Below are 26,130 nucleotides of genomic sequence, written 5' to 3' on the forward strand. Positions count from 1 at the left end.
AGGAGTTACAAAATAGGTGATTGGTATCTCTACCAAAATCACACTGTCATTAGAATTTATGGCTGTGAGCTCTGCCCTTACAGGCTCCCAAGATATGTACCAATGAGACTGTTTGCCTTGGAGTACTATAGGCAACTCATTAATTCTCATCTCACTCATTTTCATAGTGCCAAAATGAAAGCTCACCTGAAATTCAAAGACCATCTAGGCCCCTTCATTATGAATAAGAAAGAAGGTTGGCAAGATGCTGATCAAATATTGAGGGACAAATATAAGTTAAAGAGGAGCTTTTGATGTGTCCCTTATGACCCTGAGGGATTTATCAATGCCAGAAGAGTTAAATACAGGCTGCTGGCCTATGACCATTGTAAATTTCCACAAATTGAACAATATGCCAACCAAGATGAGTGGTTGTAAGGCACATTAGTTGAGGAATTGACCCAAGAGGAAATAATGGAGAAAAATGTCAAGGATTTAGAAAAAACTCTTGACTTGGATTCTTTGCAGCAAGTAACATTCAAGTTGCCACATCAAATTGGAGAAGGCACATCTACTGCTGCAGCCACACAAGCCACCCAGGGACCATCTACATCAGCAACAGGTATAGAAAAAGGGAAAGAGGTAATGGATGCAGAGCAAGAAGTGATCACAGAGCAGTCTGCTACTTCAATGGAGCAATCTCAAGGACAGGCTCCTCCACAACAAACAGAGGCACCACAAGTGCCTGCTTTACAGACTCCTGGCCATGAGGAAAGAGGCAAAAAAAGAGACCGAGAAGACTCCACACCTGCTAGTGGGTCTACACAACAGCCTGAAGCTAAAAGGAAAATAATTGATCCTCCATTTGAGGAGGAAGTCACCGAGGAAATCCTTGGAAGTCTAAGGAGAGACAGAGAAGGGAGTCAACAAACACCTACAAGCTCTTTCCAACAAGAGAAAGACAGACAGCATGACATGGAGGTGTCTTCCTCTACACAGTAAAGTAAGAAGCCAGCTAGCATCAAAGCCACCTTTAAAGAAATTAAGGCTCAAAATGAACTATTAAGAGTACAATTGTATGACCAATTTCGTAAGGCAACACCTGCCAAGCAGGAAAGGTTGATGGCAGCATATGACATCAAAGAAGAAAAGATGATCCTCAACCACTTCAAGCCCAAGGTTCAACAGCCTCAGACAGCTGCAGACTATGTCAAGACAAATTTAGAGGTCCTGGCCAAGGACATTCACCCCATGGATCAAATAGAGTTACATAAGCAAACAAGGGAAATGGTATATGCCACACTAGCCCATGAATTAAAGGAATCTTTGAAGAACACAATTACTCAACTTGATTTGGAAAGAATGTCCTCCACAGCCAAAGACAATAGAATTAAAACATTGGAGGACATTATTATGGAGCTGGGGCATGATCCTAAGAATCCCAAAGCTATCAAGGCCCTAATGAAGAAAAAGGAGGACGATATTGCTGCTCTGAAAAAGAAAATGAGGCTCTCCTCAACTATGCACCCACAAACAGTAGAACTGGTGCAAGAGAAAGAAGCTGAGGATACAATGGACCTGCTAATGCAAATGAACCAGAGAATAATTGAAATGGAGGGGGAGTTGGAGAGAGCACTGCAGGGCAAGCATGGAGAGTCGACCTCCCAGCCACCTAAAACCACTCCAATTGTTGCTACTATTCCACCTACACAAGCAGCAGTAACCCCTCCTATTATTCCAGCAACTACAATAGCTACAGATGCTGCAGCAGCGACAAAAATAGCTCCTGAGTCTAGCATGAGCATGGATGAACTGACGAAAGCTGTCAAGGAGCTAGAGCTTCATGCGACAAAGATAAAAAAGGCCAAAGAAAAGTTGGCCGATCTAGAAGGAAAATATGATAAGTCCAAGGTGACAGTAGCTGAACAGACAAGGGAAATTAAGGCCCTGAAGGACAAAATAAAGGCCTTAGAGAAGGAGACGAATTTAGAAAATACTTTAGCTGAAATAAAAAATATTTTGTGGACCAAAATTGACCACTCTATCACTAGACAATGGAAATCAATTCGAACTGTGCATGTACAGATTGAATTAATAGGCCTAGCCTAGATTGAGAGTCAAAAGGCTAGAGCAGCATTAGGAAATATGCCTGAGTAGGCTAGCAAAATGATTCACTTCCTGAACACTCACACCAAAGAGGAGTTGGCAGCCTTAGACATCAGTAACAAGACAGAAACTGTCCTAACAGCAAAAAAGGTGCTGACCCTTTGAAATTTTGTGCAAAGTTTGGAGAGAAAGTGTCAGGAAATGCAAGCAGAGGTAGATGATTACAAGCTGAGGATGGGAGAATTGCAAGGCAAAGGATTTCCCATCCTATTGACCGGCACTGGAAGACTGCTGACCCGTGAGAAGTATGCCACCAGGATGAGTAACTTTATTTCAAATCAGATCACAGCATCCACAAGTACCTCAGAAGAAACAGGACCTCCATCAGGACAGAGCCTTTATGATAATATGGAAAATCTATTTTACATTGAGCATGAAATCAATCACTTGTTTGAGGTCCCACCCAATTTTTACAGGTATACCGAAGCAGATGAGACATTGATAAAGATACGAAGACATCAAATGCCTAAAGAAGATTGGTGGCAAGCAATGCTGGAAATTTTTCCAAAGTGATCTCGGTCCTTTCTCTTTTTGGTCAACCTCAGGTCATCTACAGGTCAATAGAATTGAGTACGCAGGCACCAGGCACAGCATGAAGACAACAGGCAGAGCAGGTGGGAGCAGTGACTCAGCAAAATGCTAGGACAACAAGCCCGAAAAGGAAAAAATGCAGATTTAAAGGCGCAGCCCCAGCCGACTCGGTTGGTCACAAAAGTCAAAATTCTTTGACAGAATGGATAGCTAATACATTAATATTTACTGCAGCATTTACTCTTTCAGCTACTATTCCTCAAGAGTTGGCAAAGAAGTTATGAGCTATTAACTCATCAACTAGATATTTTTTATCTTATTTTTTGTATATATACCTCCCCACAGAACATATTTGGGGTTGGTGATTTTCTCCCTAAGACACTGCATCGTAAATTTTCAGACTATGTAATGCAAATGGCTGGGAAAGTTCATGGTCTCTACACTGTTTGGATGTGAAAGTGATGATCTGTGTTCTGCTACAGAATTCCTGTGTTGTTTAATGGAAAAATAAGTTATTCTAAACCATGTTTTTGTCTTTTTGTGTTTGCTTAATTCACATATATGTCTCATTATCTTAGCAATAGAGAAGAAGAATAGCTCAGGACTTGCTTGAATGCACCCTCTGCTCAATCTCTGTTGTTAACTGTGTTTTCTTCAGAATTAATCATAAATATGAATTCTTAACTGCTCATGTTTGTATTGATTCTCTCATTATGAATGCTGTTTAGGAATTCTTAAGTGCTCCTAGATAATATTCCCACATTTTCCCTCTATCAACATAGTGAAAGATCCTTAGCTGCCTTTCATTCCCTGATTTCATGCCATCATATTCCAGATTTGAAGAATTGTTCCATGGATGCCTGTCTGGCTCTATAGCATTACCTTTTTCTCAAGAAATACTTTCAGCAGTACACCATCATTGACTCCATTGCCCAATGGTCTAGATTGTTCTGAGACTGCATACCAGTTCTGACTGAAATCATCATCCAACCAAATTCAAAACAAAACCCTGTACATCATAACTAGCCTAAAAATACTTCAAAAACAAAGCTAAAACATAAAGAGAGAGCCCTCTCTAGTTGCAGGTAGGCTAGGACCTGTAGCTAAAAGATTGGTTAGTGGTTACCTCGGTCGTATTCCCTTGGGAGTCAAAGGGAACAAACTGAGTGATAACATCATTGGCGACTCCACTGGGGAACAGGATGGCTTTTACAATTGCTGTCTATTCCTTAAAACTACAGACGAAGCCTGAATGTCAGCCAGGAAGCCTTTGAAACTGTTCTTTCTATGCATTTACAGGATTAAATAAAAGCTGCTTCAGTCAATCTTCATTCTAGTTTTAAGCTTTAAACAATTGTTCCAAAAAAATTTGATCAGTTCCTTCCTAAAATCATAAATTTCCCACAAAATGCCAAAAACAAATTTGAAAGCTGGCTCAAAAGAAGAAAACTCGTTATACTAGGTCAAACCCTGACCCAGACCCTCCAACTATTTTTGACAATCCCAACTTAATCCCAAAGATCCTTAGGAAGCAAGAGGAACAAGAAGATTTAGTTGATTCTAGCCCTGAAGCAGATGAGCAAAGTTATATTCCAACCCCTGCTAAACCTTTAGTTCGTCCTCACATACCTCCTTCTTCTCCTCCTTCCTCATCCACTTCTCAAAGCGCCTTCCCTACACCACCATCTGCTACCCATATTTCTGCCACCCTTACTGTTGTTCCAACTGTCCCATTTCTTCCTGTTGTTCCATTTGTTCCTGTAAATATGGCAAATCGTTATGCCCCTTTGCAGCTACCTGCAAACCCTGGGGCCATGCCTCAAGATTACCAAAGTAAGATCACTTATTTTGATGGTACTGGTACATATACTGCCTTAAAGCATACCAAGAAAATGCAAGACTACTTTGAAAATTATGAGATAGACGATGATGATGTAAGAATGAAGATTTTTGTCCAAAGTTTAACAGGGGAAGTAAGAACTTGGTTTAGAGCACTTGCTGCAAATTCCATTACCAATCTGGATGCTCTTTACCATACACTTCTCAACAAATGGGAAAAGAAAAAAGATCCACTGCACATTCTATCTGAGTATGACACCATAAAAAGAGTCCCACAAGAAACTGTCCTAGATTATTGTGCAAGTTTCAACAATGTTTACAATTCCATCCCTCAAAACCTTAGACCTCCACCTAACTTAGCCTTAATCAAATTGCCTGATGGATTTGATTCTGACATGGCATATCAACTGAGGGAAAGAGCCCCTCCAACCTTAGCAGACATGCAAAACATAGTTGTTAGTGTAGAGGCAAACCTTATTGCTAAAAGAAATCGGGCAAGAGCTGAGAGAAGAACTACTTTTAAAGAAGAACCTTCAGCATTTGAACAAAAATTGGATGCAATCATCAAAGGTATGGACAGACTTGGGGATAGGGTGGAAACCATCGAGAGAAAATCATCATGGGAAGGTCAACCAAGTGCTGCTAGAAACCCAAACTTTAGAAAGAATCAAAATCCAAATGTTGGAAGGGCTGGTCCCGACCAGAACATTAGACCTCCTTTTCAAGAAAACTATGCTGAAGCCTCAACATCTAGTGAACCAACCGAGGACCCTCACATCAACTTAATGGGTTTGGACAGTGAACATCAGGTCTTTTTAACACAAGAGGATCAAGAGGCCCATAATTGCAATCAATTTCAAACCAAATCAGGAGAGTCATTTGACTTTAGGGAAGGCTTTGATGCAGCAGTTTATGAGGTAAATAAACAGTATAAACTAAGGAGTAGAACCATAGATGTGCCTAAACCTATAAAACAAAATTATAATAAACAGCCAAAAAAGACAAAAGACAAAGTTGTTCTCCCATAATCCTCTGATAAAACAGACCCACACCCAAGAGAAGTCAATGTGGAGGATATATCAGATGTACAGCCCTCTAAAAATCAACCATCCTCATCCCTCCCCTCAAAATCAAGTACAAACAGCACTATTGAAAATAAATTCAAAACATATTCAATTCAAAATCATACACATGATGAAGAAAAGGTCACTGAAAATTCAGTTGAAAAGGAAAAATATGTTGCCCATAATACAAAGACTCAGATAGAAAAAACCTTCAACTTGGAAACATAAATAGGTAAGCTGAAGATAGCTATTCCTCTCTCTAAACTTGCCAAACATGAAGTATATAGACAGTAAATCAATAGGTCACTCCAAATATCAGACAATAGGGATGCTATAAATGTTCTAGATGATCAACCTGAATTACTTTTTGGTCCTGAAGTTAATGGAAAAACAGCAAATGGAGGAGTGTCACACGGAATCTGTCAAGGGTGCGGACACGACTGACCTTCCTAGAAGTCTAAGACATTCTAATGACAAACAAGACAAAATGGAGTGATCTTTCTCTAAATACACCTTTTACAACATGAAAACTACAAGTGTTTAGGCTTACCTTATTCCAAAACGCTGTTGTTGAAGTCCGTTCTTGACGATCCGGATGAGCTCCTCCTTCAAGTCAATTCCTGCAACCACAAACAATCAAACAATTACCAAGCACTTGCATTTCATATAATAAAACATATATTCAACATGCAGACCAAGGAACACATGAAATAACTCATTAACACAAGCTATTGAGAAAAATAAACCAGTTTGTATTAATAACGAAACAAAGAAACTCTTACAACCTGGCCTTGGTGTTGTGCAAGTTCCTCCCAGGGTCCATCAAGGGTTTTCCTCTACTTTGACAAAGCTCACCCTCTCCCAAGTAGAATCAAGTGAAGACAATCTCTCCTCACAAAGGCTCTAATGGAAGACCTAAATCCTGCAGCATTTACCCAAAGAAAATGTATAGCTCCAACCTCTCCTCCTTCTGGCTCAATGCCTTTATTTATAGTGCTGTAAAGAGGTTATTCAGGTCCACTATCAATGGGATCATCCCCCTCTATGGGTGGGATAGCTCCCTTATTGATGGGATAAGTTCCCCCTTAATAGAGATACATGAACCAACTGGAGGCGCATCCATTTCATCAAACCGACCTCTAGAATGTTCTAGAAGTAACCACAAGTAACTTTTTCAAGATAAAACTCGCGCATTTTGCCTTTTACAGAGGGACGCACCTGTCCCTTAACATACAGAGCGTCCATGGACGCAGATTTTGTGAACATGGTCAGCGTCCCCGCAGGTAAGGCTAGAGAGAACCTGCGACCCCAGAGATAAACATAGTTTTTACAAGACTTTCTCTCTTCTTTGAGTTTGAGATGGATAACAGAGGCATGAGACTTGCCTAAGAGGGTAGCATGACTGTTGATTTGAGCCATACTAACTGTAAGTAGTCAAGGTGACATTTTTTAGTGTAACAGATTGCCCCCTAAAGTGCGAAGCCTGGAATAGAATAGGGTTTTGTAATTCTAGGAAGGGTGAAGCGCTTTATCATTTCAAGGATTGCCTTGTGGATGGCCTGGTTGGAACCTGCAATTTTCAACACAAAATACATGGATAAGATTATATCATCACTGAGGTAGGCATTCCCATACTCAGATTCAAAACTTTAACTAATGGACTAACTATTCTGATACAGGAATGATCTTGCAGTACATCATTTTTATAGACTTTTGTAGACACAGTATGGACGCAGCCATCTGTTTATGATTAGTCTACATAGACAATGAATACAAAACTCCTCGCAGCCTGGATGGTAGAAACTAGATCCAGGGTCTTCACTTCTACTTCCCGAATTGGTACGATTCTAGCCATGTGATTAAATGATTCGATGTCGAACATGGTAGAAACCACTTGATTACCAGTCAATGATGTAAACTGTTAACAAGCGTGAGAGAAACCACCAGTAATGTCAATGGTCCTCAAAGTACCAAGCACAACCCGTGAAATGTGAATAGATGTTTTGATGTCGAACACTTCACGGAATCCTTTGATCGAAAGTCAATGATGTAAACTGACGTCAAAGGCGAGAAACCTGCCATTGATGCATGCAGACTTCAAGGTACTGTCGATTCCTAAGTCATCTTTCTAGATAATGTGTCGATGTCGATAGAAAGCGACCCGTTGCAGGCAAGCCCGCAACACGAAATCATTGTTCAAGTTGAAGAAATGTTGCTGTAAGGACTGACTCAGGGATGGTCAAATGGATGACAAGTATTTTGCAGATGAAAGTTTTGCTTGCAGACCTCTTGAACACATAACGACACAACAGATGGTTTGGTGACGAATAACTCAAAGTTGATCCCTGAACCCGGTTAAAGATTTTCAAAGTGATTTAGTCAACTGTGAGGTAAAAGATTTCCCAACCCAGGTGAATGAAAAGTGTCGTGTTCAAGAGCGGTAATAAAGTTTCTTCTGAGGCAAAAGGTGACAAATAGGTTCATTCTTCTCTTTTTTCCCCCACCATTTCTGGCAAGTACCTCTTTATTTTTAACAAGCTTGAGGAGGATAACATATGCTTGATTATAAGCTCATCCTTCGGACGAGTCCAACCTAGTTTAAATGCGAACCCTAGGAAGGAGTGGTTCGTTCCTGTTTGTAATTGAACAGGTCCTTTACTGTAAAAGTTTAACGAGCCCAGTATAGGAGAAACTCGGCGTTTTTCAATTTTAGAGAGTCTGAAAAACTTAAGGAAACTCCACGTTGAACTTTTTCGTATATTTGTGTCCCTCAAGCCCGAAAAAGTATAAAATAATACCTGGGGGAACCGCTTGATCTTGCGACCAAGGAGTACTTTCATAATAGTATCGTTGACCTGAAAAGTAAAAAGCGATCAAAGACACGTCGTTTTATTTCCTTATCGAGTTTGAAACGACAAAAACCCGGCAATCTTTTCCTGATTTTGCGGTCAGAAAAGAGCTAAAAGGGGACCGTCTTTTAATTCCGTTTTAACGAGTGAAAAAGAAACACTCGGCGATCTTTTCATGTTTTAGGAGTCAGAAAAGGGCTTAAAAGATGACTCTGAAATTTTGTTTGTGAAAAATTACAATTTCCCTCGAAATCCCTTCGTCCTGCACAAAAGCGACACATTACTCATACCTGTTTAAAATAGGCAAAAATACATTTGAAAACATCTTTTCATGGTAAAAAATGAACTAATTCATCCAAAAAACCTATAAAAAGACCTTTTACCATGTCATTTTTACCGTTTCACTGTTGAGGTTGAAAAAGGAGCTTTTGACAAGAAACTTCCCGTGGTTGCTGCGGAAAATCTGACCGTCGGAATCGAACGCCGCTTCACCGAGGTATTTTACACATCCCACTCTTCATTTTTATCCGTTTAGTTTTTTGTTTTTGGTCTCTGTTTCATTTTTTGGGGGGGTTTTGGGTTCAAAATGCGCCCCTCGGCGGACGCAGGTGCCCTTCGGGTGACCCGCGTCCCCCGACTTTTTCTCACACGGGAAAAAGGTCTGGGGACGCAGTCCGCCTTCAGGCGAGCTGCGTCCGGACGCCCTGTGCTAAAAAGCCGGGGTGCGTCTTCCGCAAAGGGCGCATTTCAAAACCCTAACTCTCTCAAAAAACCACCAAATTTTCTCAAATTAATTTCTAATTGACTCTTTTGATGTGCAGGGCCCAAAACATGTTAGACTGGAGAGAGAGAGAGCACGTAGAAGACGATGAAGCTGCGATTAACCACCAACCCTCTCTGGATGCCTTAAGAACATGTGGATTGTACAAATATTGGACCATACCGGGCATGAGGGGCCAGGTAAGATTTTTGGAATGGCTGGTTGAGCGATGGAACGTTCAAGATCAATGCTTTTACATTGGAGGGCACCAGCTCGAGATAGAGCCCTCGGATGTATACTTTCTCACTGGCTTGCCAAACAGAGGTGAGCAACTCAACCTTGCGGGGACCAGGCCGGGTGGCCAATCCCTTGATGATCTCCGCGAGGAGTGGTGCAGACCAGGGACTCGCCATAAAAAAGGCGTGGAGATAAAGCACATCGCTCTGGCGGAACTTAGAGTTATTGCATTTACGGTCACTAGGATTTGTGGCGCGGCCGCCTTGCACATTGCCTCCGGATCCCAAATGCGGATGGCAGTTGACTGTTACCAAGGCACCATCTTCAACTGGTGCGAAGCTGTGTCGGCTCATATGAAGAGCCAACTGACCAAGGCAAAGAACGGACGACTAAAGACTTTTGGATATGGGCCTCTAGTCGTGAGCTTTGCCTTGGAGAGAGTTCCTATGCTGATCCCTCAGCAACTCACTGTTGATGACTTGGGTCCTCGGGAGCCAAAGCTTGTTCGATGGGTTGCGGTGATGGCCCGGCATCCTGACGAGGGTGCTGCAGTGGTTCGATTCTCAGACAGTTACTTCGACTGGCTAGAGGGCCAGCTTTTTGTGATACAAGACTTTCCATATGCCGGAATGGATTTCAGAGGTGATCCGGACATGGTTCTTCCACAGGGAGAACAATGGGATGACAGAGGTACTTTCATTTTCACAAGTTTTCTAATTATGTATTTTTTATTTTTCATATATATCGTCTCAAAGTAACAGTAAAATTTTAAAAATGCAGATGTTGGACCACAGCGTCCAGCCAATCTCCGGCCTTACGACAGACGACATCCAGCTGCACCGGCACCGGCCTTACAGGATGCGACAGCAGAAGTACTAGCCGATTTGGAGCATGATCTAGAGCGTCTCACGGCAGATATACCTGAGACTACTATGGATGATATTCCAATGAGGCTTCAGCGCTTCGTGGTCGCAGTCCCTGGACCGTTTAGGAGATTTTTGCGCAAGATAGCCCGCGCAGTGGTGTCGTACAGAGAGCACCACCAGTGATTGACTAGTCACTTTTGTAGTCACATGTGACATTTTTGACTTTTTGCACTATCATTTTGCCGATCATAAGGTGTGTTAAACCTATGATCGAAGACGATGTATATATTTTTGACACACTTCTATCTATATCTATATATCACTATTATCGGCTTATCTTGTTTAACATGTATGATGAAATGTCTTTAAATTTACTTGCATGATTATTATAAATGTCTGTCCAACACTCGAGAAGCAATTGCATCTGCTAATGTATTCAAAGACCTTGGAATATGTTGATATTCAATGTAATCAAATTCACGTTCCAAGAGACGCACTCTCAAAAACAACCTTAATAACACAGGATTTCTAATGGCATAAACTCTATTAAGCTGTAATACAACAAGTTCAGAATCTAACCTCACTATCAAACGTCGAATTCCAAATGAAATAGATTCGGATAATAATTCAACCACTGCACTGTATTCTGCAATGTTATTCGTTGTTTGACCGAGGCTTACCCCATGCATAGAAACTAACTCGTCAGAGGGTGAATAGATAACCCAAGCTGCGGAAGAGATATTCCGTGTACTACGACAAGCACCATCAGCAAATCCAATGTATGTTTGGAGAGGCGTCGACATCTACAATATCAAGAGTAAAACCAAGATGAGCCAAAATAATGACGAAAAACCACACTTGCTAAGCTAAGCACACTGACTAAACTAACACACTTGCTAGCTAGAAAGGAAATCTAACCTATCTAAAACTCCATCCATCATTTTAAGCATAATACCTCTTCCACATCGCGACACTACTAAGAGATAAACACAATCAAATACATAACCTAATCAAGCTAAGCATAGCTAAAGCTAGCTAAACACCATCCACACACTCTTCAGGTTCTAACTATCTATTTCTCATCCATCATTTTAAGCATAATACCTCTTTAGGTAAAGTCCATTTCTGGGTTTGCCAAAGAGTCCCCATCAAAATCAACTAACTCATAAGCCCCTTTTGCTAGCTTTCGCTTTACAATGTAGGGCCCATGCCACATGGGAACGAATTTTCCAGCACCTAGCTTATCGTTCGCTTGATCATATAATAGTACTAGGTCTCCTTCCGAAAAACTTCGAGGGGTTACATTTTTATCGTACTGAGCTTTCATTCGTTTCGCGTGAGTCTCGATAGCTAAAGTAGCGTCACGTCGAGTCTCATCTAATTTAGCTAAGTATAACAACCGTTTCTCCTCTTCGGAAGTAGCTGGAAGTAATTCGACAGCCATTTGAAGTGATGGGATTTCGCACTCAATAGGTAACACAGCTTCTAAGCCATAAACTAGCTGAAAAGGGGTGAAACCTGTTGAATTTTTCACTGAAGTTCGATATGCCCATAGCGCCGAAAATAACATGTTATGCCAATTCGTTCGATGGATACCAATGATCCGTCGAATCATGACGACTAGAACTTTGTTGATTGACTCAACCAAACCGTTGGCTTGCGGATAATAAGGTGTAGAGCTATCGTGGCGCAAACCAAGCTGGCTTGTAAGTTCAGTCATCATGACATTTCGAAAATGGCTTCCATGGTCCGTAATGATTGCTTGTGGGACACCAAACCTAGTTATGATATGATTGAATACGAAAAGTGCAGCTGTCTTGCCGCTTGCGTCGAATGTAGGCATCGCCTCGGCCCACTTAGTAAAATAATCAACCGCAAGGATGATATACGCATGCCCCCCGCCGAGTGAGGGTTACAAGTAATAAAGTCAATGCCCCATTTGGCGAATGGACCAGCGGCAATTATAGGGTGGAGAGGAGCAGGTGGAGCGCGCATCTTGCGATCAAACACTTGACAGTTGTGGCATTTTCTGACGGCAAGGATACAATCTTTAAACATAGACGGCCAGAAATAGCCAGCGCGCAACACCTTCTGAGCTGTGGCATACCCAGACATATGACCGCCACATGCTCCAGAGTGACAATCATTCAAAACTCTCTCAGCCTCATCGTGAGTTAAACAACGTCGAAAAACTAAGTCTGCCCCCAGGCGATAAAGTGTATCTCCAATAATTCTGTATTGCTGGGATTGAAACCGAATTTTTCGACGGTTTTCCTTGGAAGCTTCAGGCCGAAAGGTTTGGGTTTGGAGATAGATGATTATATCCCCATACCACGGATCTACAGTGCTAATAAGAAACAAAGATTCGTCCGCAATGGACTCCTCTGCCACAGTCTCTGTGTCAGCACTCGGGAAATCACACATCAATTCCGCGAAGACTAAAGATTTCTTAGACTTGGACTTCTCAAACTCCAAGTCGAACTCTTGCAGGATGACGATCCATTTAGAGTACTTGCCCCCTAGCAGTTGTTTTGTCAAGATATAAATCATAGGGTTGCAATCCGAAATAACAGTAGTTTTGCGGAGAAGAATGTAGTGACGAAAACGCTGGACAGCTTGAACGGCTGCCAGGGCCAATTTCTCCACATGTGAATATTTTAACTCAGTTGGATTTAAGGTTCTGCTAAGGTAATATATCACATGCTCTGCCTTGAATTCATCTTCTTGAACTAACACCATTCCAATGGTGGAATGCGAAGCTGCGAGGTATAAGAAGTAGTCCTGGTTGTAGTTGGGAGGATGCAATAACGGTGCATGGGTCAACGCGTGTTTCAGTGCATCAAAAGATTGTTGAGCAATCTCGTCCCAAAAGAATTGTACGTTCTGTTTCAACAACCGTGTAAAACCTTTAGTGACCTCGGCGTAGTTAGGGATGAATCGGCGTAAAAAGTTTGCTTTCCCTTGCAAACTTTGGAGTTGGCGCAAACTCGAAGGAGGAGGCAATTGGATGATAGCCTCGACTTTCGAGGGATCGACGCGAATGCCGGTTTTGGAAACAACAAATCCCAGCAATCGACCTGTTTCTATACAGAAAACACACTTGTGGGGATTCAACCGAATTCGATAATGCCTACACCTCATAAAGATTGCTCGTAAATGGACAAGGTGATCAGCTCGGTGTAAAGAATGAGCAGGCAAATCATCGAGATAGGGTTGCACAATGTGCTTGATGTCATGAAATGCATAAGACATGGCCCGTTGAAAAGTAGCACCGGCATTCTTAAGGCCAAAAGGTAATTTGCAATAAGCAAATGTCCCCCATGGACAAATGAATGCCGTTTTTGGTTGATCGGCAGGTAGAATATTGATTTGATTATACCCTGAGAAACCATCCATGAAGGAAAACATCTCACTTCCGGCACAATCATCAATAATTTGATCGATATAAGGCGTAGGATAGTTGTCTTTTGGACAAGCTCGATTGATATCCCTATAATCGATACAGATTCTTATTGTTCCTTGTTTTTTATTGACGGGAACAATATTCGATACCCAATCCGTTAACGGGATCGGATAAATGAAACCTGCTTTCAACAGCTTTTCGACTTCGGCTTTGATTGCAGCTGCTTTTCGAGGGTGAATCTGACGCAACCGTTGCCGAATGGGTTTAGCATCCGGGTAGGTTTTGATTTCATGAACAACAATGGCAGGATCAATTCCCGGCATTTCTTCGTAAGACCAGGCAAACACGTCGCGGAATTCTTGGAATAGGGCCTTGTAAGTTTCAATTTCTTCGTCAGTACATGCGGCACCTATATGAATGTTCTCCTTGATTCCGGGCTTCACTGAAATATCAATGGGAATAGTACGAGAAATATTCCCTAAATTCAGCTCTGAATCAGAATGTTTCGTTGGATCCTGAGCGTCTTTGACATATTCAGCGGTAAAGATAGATGAAAAATCATTTTCAAATGCATCATCCTTAGGTAAAAACGAAGATCTGTGATGGAGATCTTCCCATGGTAGATCATCTACACTTAGGATTTCGCGAAGTTGTTCGTCAGATGACACTTCTTCGGGAAACGTTATCCGTTCTAAGGGTGAGGTGAAAAGTGACTCTTCACTGACCACATTCATTTGGTCGGTTGAATGAAAGTCGGTAAAAGACATAAGAGCTTCATAAGCAATCTCATACGGACTCAACGGCATAACATCACCGAGTGAGTCTAGCTCAGAGTCAGAGGGAACATACCAAGGATCATCATAAATAATGTTTTCTGACGTGATCATATGAATTGTTGCGAACGAAGGGTCTGCATTGAGTGGAGGGAGAGGAAAAGTTCCCAGTAAACCGGAATCCTTAACTAAACCTACACCAATGTCCCTATAAGGGATTGTCGTTTTACCAACATGCTGGATAGTTTCTAAAGAGGTTGGGTCGGATGAAAAGTATGTCAGCTGATCAATAGTCACGATCTTACCGTTATGTGGAAACTTAATGACTCTGAAGACCGATGAAACGACCGCTGTCATAGCATATGACCAACTTCGACCCAAAAGAAGGTTGTAGTCTAGAGGGGCATCAACCACTTCCACATCCAGACTAACGGTTTTACCTTCGACCCCTATAGGCAATTCTTGTAGAATACCAAACGGACGGAACCCACGGCCATCAAAGGCCTTAAGGATGGTGGGGGATTGGTTCAACGAAGGAGAACCAAGCGATCTCCAACATTGAATCGACATAATACACGTAGAAGCTCCCTCATCAATCACAGTCCGATGAATAGGCCTGTTTTTGACTATCACTGGAATTTGGAAAGCCATTTGATGGGGGAGACGCGGTGTACTACTTTCTAGATCAAAGATCATTAGGTTCGGGTCCTGAACATCGACAGCTCCAATAGCCGACAAAAGCAATTTTCGTTGCGCTGGACATGATTGCAGCACTTCGAGTGCCGACATTGCTGAAGGTGAAACAGCTAAGTCTTCAACAATGTTGTAATTCTGGGCTGCTCTCGCATGTGGATTGAAAGCAGACCTTCGAAGTACACCCTTGGCGGGCGGCTTAATCACTAAGTCTGGGTTAGGTTTTTCGATCTGTAGTGGATCGGAACCAGGAGCTGAGGTTGATGGGTTAGAGTGAGAAGATTCTGCTTCTTTACCATCAACAGGAGCCTTACTACCATAATCTTGCGATCGAGTCGCAATCCTGACATGAGACATCATCAAAATGGGTTCTTCACTGGCATTCGAAGAAGAACCTATCATCTTATTTTCCTGCTCGGGAATGGATTCTTTAACACAGCAGGAGTCGGAGAACCTTTAACTATTTTCACTACCTCGGCCCGATGAGGGCAGTCTCTCGTAAAATGATCTTCTTCACAAATGAGACAAGGATAACGAGGTTTGCGCTTTTCGTCATTGGTTTCCGACTTTTCCGTTTTCTCCTTTGGAGCCTTGTCTGCTTTAGCCTTCTTCTTTCCTTTCTTCTTTCCACCGTTTTTGGATTTGGCCGTAGATGACTCTACAGCGTGAATGTCGGCGGTAAGTTCAGGAGGAGAAGACTCTCCTGTCGGAGAATCAGGCAAAGTGATAATTGGAGTATTGGAGGTCTTGGAAGACTTCTTCTTACTCTTCGTAGTCACGATACCGATCATACCATCAGCGGCATGAGATCCCGAAGGAGCAGCAGCGATTTGGTTTGACTTTGGAAGATCCGGAATTTTCTCGTGTAACGTACCCGACTGAGTGTAAACTAAGTCAAGGTATTGTGCCTGAGCAATGACTTGCTCCTCAGTAACTACGCCGGCCTTAGCTACATCTTCAGTAATTCTTGGTAATAATGATTTTACAAACCATTCAGCTAAAATTTGGTCCGGGATAAAAACTTTCACTAATCTTCTTCGACGTCTCCACTCATGGATGTGATCAGAAATGTACGTGGATGTCGATTGTTTTAGCGAAGTTAATAATTCCGTACCATTATCGTATCTGACTGGTAACTGAAAATGAGTTAAGAATGAAGTAGCTAACTGGCTAAAGTTGTAAAAAGAAGCCCGTGGCAACTCAATGTACCACTTGGCTGCGAGACCAATGAGTGTACGCTGGAAAAGACGTAAGCGGATAGAATCATCTGAGATGGAATTTGATGCACACCAGAGGTGGTAAGTCATCACGTGATTAGACGGATCCTCTCCAGACTTACCTTCGAACTTGGGTATATCGCTGGGCAACTTATTTGGCATTGGCGGCCAGAACGGAAGATATTGAATTGGATCGTTCGTTAGGCGCGTCAAGTCGGGTAAATCTAAAGTCGCAATAAATGGTAACTGCCGGTTAGGATCTCTGAAACTCTGAGTCACAATACCAGCCCCAGGAGGAGGATATCCAGGATAACTAGGAACAGGATTCGCATTGGGGATATTATATCCTCCTGGAAAACCAGGATTAACCGGACCGTACTGGGGTTGTTGAGGTGGTTGATAATTGTACCCAGGATACGGTTGATACTGGTAAACCGGTTGTTGGGCAGCTTGCCCAGGTTGATACTGTCCCTGGTACGGAGGTTGAACAAATTGAGGTTGAGTAGTAACAACCGTACTTGTACCAGGTTGACCTGCAGGCATCTGGACTGTGGTTTGAACCGTGGGTCCAGACAACGGTACAGATGTCTGAGGAGCGGTTACAGGGACAGTAGAAACCGGAGCTGCCGATACTCCAGATGTAAGCATGGTAGATGAAGCGGTAGTTGCTGCAGCCGTGTGAGGTGGAGTACTCGGTGCAATTGGCGGCTGAGTAACTACAGAAGTTACAGGGGTCTGAACACTTGACTGGACAGGTTGCGGTTGCTGGGGTGGACCAGGAACTGCAGGTTGTCCTGCTTGAGGTACCGACTGTATACTTGGTTGCGACATCTGTTGACCCTGTGACGGATCCCATGTTAACATTCCAGGGTATTGACTCGTAACAGGTTGAGGATACTGAGATCCATAGCCGTATTGAGGATAGGGTTGATAACTGTAAGGTGTAGTCCCATATGATTGCCCTTGAGGTGGTTGATAACCTTGACCAGGGTATTGACCCGTAGGTTGATAACCTTGAGGTAAATACGAATACTGGGGTTGACCTTGACCTTGAGGTTGGTATCCTTGAGGTTGATACCCTTGGGGTTGATACCCTTGGGGTTGCCATCCTTGAGGTTGCCATCCTTGAGGTTGATACTGATACTGAGGTTGACTTTGGGGTACGTATTGAGGCTGGGGTTGATACCCTTGAGGTTGCCCCCCAGTCACAAATGAAGTACCTTGAGGTTGCCCCCCAGGCATTAACGAAGGTTGCCCCCCAGGCGGTAATTGGCCACCTTGAGGTTGGTTAATGGGAGTTGAACCTGACATCATATAAACTTCACCTATACTCAATGGTACATTACCACTGTTTCCAACTAATAACCCATGATCAACAGGTTGAGGAGATGCTCCCGCAAAGGTACCAGAAAGTGACTGATACCCAGTAGGAACAGAAGGACCGCCATGTAAAAATGATTCAGGACTTTGTGAAAACACAGACGACTGACCAGACATATTTACAGGAGAATGAATTCCTCTAGGTGGAACCGGAGTACGAGGTGTAGAAAAACCTACTGAGTTGTCTAAAAAATTGGTTAATGCAAGGTACCAAGATTCACTTCTAGGAGGACTGTAAAAGATGGATTCACGCTCCCTTAGATCAAGGGTAATTAGATCTTCAGAATCAGAAACGCCTATTTCTTCCTCTGGAACAAGTTCTTCTATAGCAATTAATCCAACAGGAAGATTTTCGGTGATAATTCTTTCTATTCTTGGTGAATCAGGAACACTAGGAGTTGGAGTAACAGGTTCTGAAATTTCAGGTTCTTCGCCTGTTTCACTGGCAGATGAAAAACTACCAGCAAGCTCGGAAACTGTAACAGCTTCGGGATTGTAACCTGTTTCTAATCTTTGGTAATCTGGATGGACTACCAAAGAAGATTCTCCTTCTTCAGGTGAACCTACTCTACTGCCACTAGGAGGAGTTACAAGGACCTTTAAACCTTCTAAATGACCCGGAATGTTTTCAGGAGATTCACCCCGCGATTTACGGAGTTTTCTTAACAAATCTATCCCGGTAACAATCTCAGGAGACTTGCCCCGAAGTCTACGGGACTGTCTCGGTAATTCCGCCACAATTAAAGATTTTAACTACAACACACGAAATCAAAGTAAAAAATTTCAAATCAAACCACCTAAAGTCTTCTAAAGAACCAATCAAATTTGAAGCACACGCCTAAATAATCTAGAGCGTCAAACCACACACAAACAGTAGTCTTCCGGACCAAAAGCGCTAGTTGGTGATTAGGCCCAACCTCGCAGGATTCAGTACAGAAATAGTGGGTGGAACAGTTACCCCGGCAACCTGCTTAATGAATAGACTGGACCAAGTTCCTCCACTTTAACCGTCTCGAAGTGAAGCGAACCCCCCAGAAAATCCAAGTGAGTATAACCGACGTCTGCTCCAGGTACAGTGGGACCTTCCCTCCACCGTCACCTTGGGTAGAATCCTAGATATTATGGCCACTAAGGTTACCAATCACAACAATTACACCTGGGGGAACAGTCTAAACTCCGACAGCACGCAAGGGCAGAGTAGCAAGCTCCAATCCCCTTACCGGCTCCTTGACAACAATCCAAGGTTTACCGATAAGTGACCCCTGGCTCCTCGACAATGGTTAATCCGAGGTTTACCGTTTGTAATACGTACTGCCTGGCGTCGTTCCCAACGAGGGAGGAATGATCCCCTCACTGGTTCGGACACGAGCTCGTGTTTCTCCTTTAAGAGGAGCTTTCCCAGAATGTAACTGAAACAATTGGATTTGTTCTACTCAAGATAGACTATCTGTTTGGTTTTGTAGTCTTGGAGAGTTAAGTACTCACCTACTCCAAGACCCTAGCCTAAGCTATGTTGGTGCTTCAGAGCCCTAGAAAAATAAAGATTACTAGATTGATTTTAATTTAAGCGTTACTTTTAAGGTTGTTTCTTAAGTCAAAAGGTGATGGAAGTGAAACTAGTGGTGTGTTGACTCGACTCGAAACCACTACAAAATGCACCTAAAATGATTTATCCACTACTTTACTTTTTCGATGAATTGCTTAACTAAAAAGTTGAGAGAATGCAATCTTTATAAAAGCAACTTCTTAATTGAAGACAATCAAAGAAACAATTCGTTTTTCTTTTCCAAGCATAAAAACATAACTTCTCTTTACATGCACGAAAAAACTCTTTTCTTCTTTTGAAAACAAAAAGCTACTTGAAACAAGACTTTTTAAGAAGATGTTTTTGTATTTTTCTTTTAATAAAGCAAGTAAATCTAATGTAACCAAAAAATCAATCTTAACAACTCTTAAAATCTATGAAAATGCACTCATAAGCAAACTAAAAGCAAATTTACTCTAAGCAATCTTAACGAGGCCAAAACTAACAATGATTATTTCTAAGGTGTTTTACTTGATCATGAACGAATCAAGGACTAGCTTATTGCAGAACCAAAAACTAGTCAAAACAAAATTCTAATCTTTTTGTCCTTTTTGAAAATGGAAATCAATACTTTAAAAACAAGCAAAGCGAAATTTGACCCAAAACAACTCAAATGATAAGTTGCTCACACAAGGAGACTTTACGACAGGCTCAACTTCTAAGAAGGTTGACTAACCAGAGATATCTAAGGCTGGACAACTTTCTAAGCTCAAAGTTACTACAGAACCTATTCAAAAATCAAACCCTAGGTCTAAACTTCGTTGAAAACCACTAAAACACTCAAAGCTCACAAAACTAGTTCAGGTGAGAATTCTCGACAGGGTACTAAAGGATCTGGGCAGAAAATACTAAGGAAAAACAAAATCTAAAAGTAATTTAAAGCAAAAATGGAATTTTCTTAACTTTTACAGGAAGACGCAGGCCACCCGTTGTCACAGGTGCGGCCCCGCACTGTGCAGTCAACAACAGCGCGTCCAAGGACGCACTGTGCAGCACACAGAGACTGCGTCCTTCTGGAAAAAGGAAGAAAAACTAAAGCCAACTAAATCTACAGCTAAGCCACCCAAATACTAATTCTCACAGTCAAAAACCAAAAAATAAAAATGATTTTCTCAAAGCAAAGTTCATATAAAGGAAAAGACTCTCTCATTAATGGATTCCCCAGTGGAGTCGCCAATTTGTCACACGGAATCTGTCAAGGGTGCGGACACGACTGACCTTCCTAGAAGTCTAAGACATTCTAATGACAAACAAGACAAAATGGAGTGATCTTTCTCTAAATACACCTTTTACAACATGAAAACTACAAGTGTTTAGGCTTACCTTATTCCAAAACGCTGTTGTTGAAGTCCGTTCTTGACGATCCGGATGAGCTCCTCCTTCAAGTCAATTCCTGCAACCACAAACAATCAAACAATTACCAAGCACTTGCATTTCATATAATAAAACATATATTCAACATGCAGACCAAGGAACACATGAAATAACTCATTAACACAAGCTATTGAGAAAAATAAACCAGTTTGTATTAATAACGAAACAAAGAAACTCTTACAACCTGGCCTTGGTGTTGTGCAAGTTCCTCCCAGGGTCCATCAAGGGTTTTCCTCTACTTTGACAAGGCTCACCCTCTCCCAAGTAGAATCAAGTGAAGACAATCTCTCCTCACAAAGGCTCTAATGGAAGACCTAAATCCTGCAGCATTTACCCAAAGAAAATGTATAGCTCCAACCTCTCCTCCTTCTGGCTCAATGCCTTTATTTATAGTGCTGTAAAGAGGTTATTCAGGTCCATTATCAATGGGATCATCCCCCTCTATGGGTGGGATAGCTCCCTTATTGATGGGATAAGTTCCCCCTTAATAGAGATACATGAACCAACTGGAGGCGCATCCATTTCATCAAACCGACCTCTAGAATGTTCTAGAAGTAACCACAAGTAACTTTTTCAAGATAAAACTCGCGCATTTTGCCTTTTACAGAGGGACGCACCTGTCCCTTAACATACAGAGCGTCCATGGACGCAGATTTTGTGAACATGGTCAGCGTCCCCGCAGGTAAGGCTAGAGAGAACCTGCGACCCCAGAGATAAACATAGTTTTTACAAGACTTTCTCTCTTCTTTGAGTTTGAGATGGATAACAGAGGCATGAGACTTGCCTAAGAGGGTAGCATGACTGTTGATTTGAGCCATACTAACTGTAAGTAGTCAAGGTGACATTTTTTAGTGTAACAAGGAGTTCCACCTTTTTATGTCAGTTTAAACATTTACGACAAGGTGTTACACAATGCAATGTTTGATTCCAGGGCCTCACATAACCTAATGCCTAAATCTGTGATGGAAAAACTAGACCTAGACATCACAAGACCATACAAAGATCTATTCTCATTTGATTCTAGTCAGGTCAAGTGTCTAGGCCTAATCAAAGATCTTTGTGTATCCTTAGTCCAATACCAAACCAAAACAATTATGATGGATGTGGTGGTAGCTGACATTCCACCCAAATACGGTATGCTTTTATCCAGATCATGGGGGGCCAAACTCCAAGGATCCTTGCAACTAGACATGTCCTATGCCTCTATTTCAGTCTTTGGGAAACCAAAGAGATTATACCATGAAAAACTAATGAAATATGTGGTGAATAGTCAAGAAAAGCCCCAAAACTCCCCCATCCACTCAATGCATTATGACATGGACTCTTTCATCTTATATAACGCTGATATGTGTACCAAAACTGATGCCAAACTCCTGATAACAGCACAACCAAAGAGTATGAATGAACAATCTACTGATCCAGATCGAAAAATTATCAATATGACTAATGCAATAAACAAAAATGACACATCAAATGACTTACAAGAACCCAATCTGCCCATGGTGCAACTTTCTAAAACCCTCAATGCAAACCTTGACCATGAAACCTTATGGTATTTAGAGTTTGATGGCTCAGTCAACAAATTAGGAGCAGGGGCAGGGGTCTGGGTACACAACATGCAAAATGACAAGGCTGAAGGTCATGCATATAGGTTAAACTTCCGATGCACAAACAATATGGCCGAGTATGAAGCCCTCTTGTTAGGTCTCAAACTCATCAAAAATCTAGGTGCAACCAAAGTCTCAATCCTAGGGGATTCAGATCTGATCATACAACAGATGAAGGGAAATTTTGTCACAAATGATATGAGATTAAGGGCTTACAGAGGGGTATCTATCCAAATACTTGACACCTTCTCATAATCTCAGTTAACTAAAATTTCCAGAAAGCTCAATTTACATGCACATATCTTGGCAACCTTTGCCAGCACTTGCAAGCTACCTTTAGAACCCAACCACCGTTTCACTACCGAAATCAAACATAGACCTGCTGTCCCTGATAATTTTAAAAATTGGCAGATCTTTGAAAATGGTACACAGATAAATAACTTCCTCACTTTGAAAGAAGAATTCTTCAACATGAACATTGATACAAGCACTGTGGACGACCAACAACAAAGGCACAAAATTGAACAAAACATATCAGCTGAAACAGCAAATCTGATTCTCCATCCAACTACTTTTGATGACAGCAATGTACAGGAGCTGAAGCAAACATATTTTGATGAAATAGCTGAGGCAGAAGCCGAAGTAATTGATCTAAAAGACAATTTTCTGCCCATAGGTTTAACCCCTTTGGAGGATTTATTCGATTCAAATGATATCTCAAGGAAGCCAAAAATGCAACCACTAAATGCTGAAATTGAGGACTGCAACATTGGAACCACAGAAAATACCAAAATGGTAAAACTATCCAAGGCATTACCAGCTGATCAGAAGTTGAAATACATTGAATTGTTCAAAGAGTTCCAAGATATCTTCGTCTGGAGTTATGAGGACCTCAAGTCTTATGATACTTCAGTCATCCAACACACTATACCTTTGAAGGAGAATCAAAAACCTTTTAAATAGAAGCTTAGAAGGGTCAACCCTGTCCTCCTTCCCCTAATTGAAAAAGAAGTTAAAAGAATGTACGAAGCTGGGATCATTGCTCCAATTAGGTTCTCAGAGTAGATTTCAAATCTAGTGCCTACTAGGAAGAAAATGGGAGAAATTAGGCTGTGTGTTGACTTAAGGAATTTGAACAAAGTCTCTCTCAAAGACCATTACCCCTTACCAAAAATGGATCATATCCTACAAAGGGTAGTGGGAGCCTCTAGGATCTCATTGTTAGATGGATTCTCTGGATTCAATCAGATTTTAGTACACCCGGATGATCAAGACAAAACTTCCTTTACAACACCTTGGGGAACCTTTAAATATGTCAAAATGCCTTTTGGACTTAAAAATTCAGGGGCCACTTTTCAGAGAGCAACGGACATAGCCTTTGCCAAAGAAATCCATGATTTCCTAGTAGTCTACCTTGATGATCTCACTGCCTTTTCAAAATCAGACCAAGAACACTTAGAACATTTAAGACAAGTGTTCCTAATTTGCAGAAAATATGGCATATCTTTAAACCCAACAAAATCATTGTTTGGCTTAGAGGAAGGCAAGCTCCTAGGTCACATCATTTCAAAAGATGGCATTAGGATCGACCCGGACAGAATTCAAGTTATCCTTCAAGTGCCTCATCCAAGAAACATCAAAGAACTACAAGCTTTTCTAGGGAAGATCAACTTTTTGAGAAGATTCATTCCTAATCTGGTCGAGCTCATAAGGCTGTTAAACAATATGTTGAAGAAAGATTCTAAATTCAAGTGGACCATGGAAGCCAAACAAGCCTTTGAGGACATCAAAAGAGCTTTGACAAATACACCAGTCCTCACAAGTCCCAGGTTTGATAGAGATTTCATCATTTTTTCCTTTGCCTCTGAGCACACAATTGTTGCTGTCCTATTGCAAAAACATGACCAAGGGTGTGAGAAGCCCATTTCCTTTTTCAGCAAATCTCTAAGGGATGTTCCCTTAAAATATCAAATTATGGAAAAGCAAGCTTATGCCCTGGTAAAGGCCATCAAGGATTTCAGAATTTACATTTTATACTCTCATGTGATTTCCTACGTCCAAAATGCTGTGGTTAAGGACATTTTAACGCAAGAAGGAATTGAAGGCAAAAGGGGCAAATGGATTGCCAATATCTAATCAAGCCTACAAAACTGATAAAAGGAAAAGGGCTAGCCAAACTTATGACTGAAACCAATTTCCAAGCTTTTGACATCAATGAACTGGACAACGAAGAGGAGATGGCGACTCCACAGATCAATCAAGCCTTTTTGCAATTCCCTTGGTATGCTGACATATGTTTTGTATTTTTAAACCTGTAAGCTCTTCCAGGGTTGTCCAAAACCAAAAAGAGATTCTTGAAAATGAAAGCATCAAAGTTTTGTATCATAGACAATGTTTTGTTTTGGGAAAATCATGAAGGAATTTTACTTAATTTCCTAACATTGGATGAAACTGACAATGTCCTCAAGGAGTTTCATGCAAGCGACTGTGGAGGAAACTTATATTGGAAATCAATAGCTGATAAAATCCTAAGGGCTGGATTTTGTTGGCCCTCTTTGTTTTCTGATGTGAAAAAATTTGTTATCTCATGCCACAAGTGCCAAATCTTTGAAGGCAAGAGAAAGTTGTTACCTCTACCCCTCAAACCTATTTCAACTGAAAGACCATTCCAACAATGGGGTTTAGACTTCATTGGTGAAATCCACCCTTCATCCTCTGGCCAACATAGGTGGATTTTGACTGCGACATACTACTTTACCAAATGGATAGAAGTCATCCCTTGTAGGCAAGCCAATGAATCCATTATTATGCAATTTTTAGAAACCAACATCTTGTCCAGGTTTGCCTGTCCAGATAAAATTATTACAGACAATGCTGCTGCTTTCAAATCCAAAATAATGATCAACTTCTGCCACAAATACCACATGACCTTGGGCCATTCCATAGCCTATTACCCTCAAGGCAATGGCCTAGCTGAGTCCTCCAACAAAACCCTCATCAACATCATCAAAAAGGTCTTGAAGGAGAACAAAAAGAATTGGCATAAGAAGTTGGTAAATGCACTATGGGCAGACAGATTGACCACCAAAAGATCCATTGGCACAAGTCCATATGAACTAGTTTATGGAATGGAGGCAAGATTCCTTTCATCTTTGGGAATCCCTGTAATCAAGTTGCTGCAAGAAATACAAGCTGAGCATAATGATATTCAAAGAAGGATCAATCAGACAATTCACTTGCAGCAAACAAGAGAGGAAGTGTATCATAGAACCCTAGTACTGCAAGAGAAGTTGAAAAAGATGTTTGACAAAAGAACCAAAGCTGAAGACTTCTTCATAGGAAATAAAGTGCTAAGATGGGATTCTAGAAGAGAGGACAAAGGGAAGCATGAAAAATTTGATTTTCTGTGGAAAGGACCATATGTTATTCATGTTGTTCAAGGTAGTAACACCTATTTTCTAAAAAGTTTGGATGGCTCAAATACTGACGAAGGCCCAGTCAATGGGAGAATGCTCAAACATTATTTTGACCCCCTTTGATGAACACAACACAACTGTATATTGTACATAAATATTTGTATTTCCAGCATTTTTATCTTCAGCAGCTAGATAAGGTACTAAAAGCAACAAATTTTGAAGAAAAATTAGGGAACTGCACCATTTTGATATATATTTTTTGGATCTACCAAAAGAAACCAAGAAGAGCACTTGGGAAGTATGAAGATGATGATGAATACTCAGAGAAACTAGCAAATACAGAGCTGTAATTTCACAGCAGAGCAGCTCAAAGGGTACTTCATACAAGTTA

This window comes from Pinus tabuliformis, chromosome X (genome assembly GCF_031772625.1).
Source record: "Pinus tabuliformis cultivar Carrire ecotype Pingquan chromosome X, CPIR1, whole genome shotgun sequence".
Taxonomy (NCBI): Eukaryota; Viridiplantae; Streptophyta; class Pinopsida; order Pinales; family Pinaceae; genus Pinus; species Pinus tabuliformis.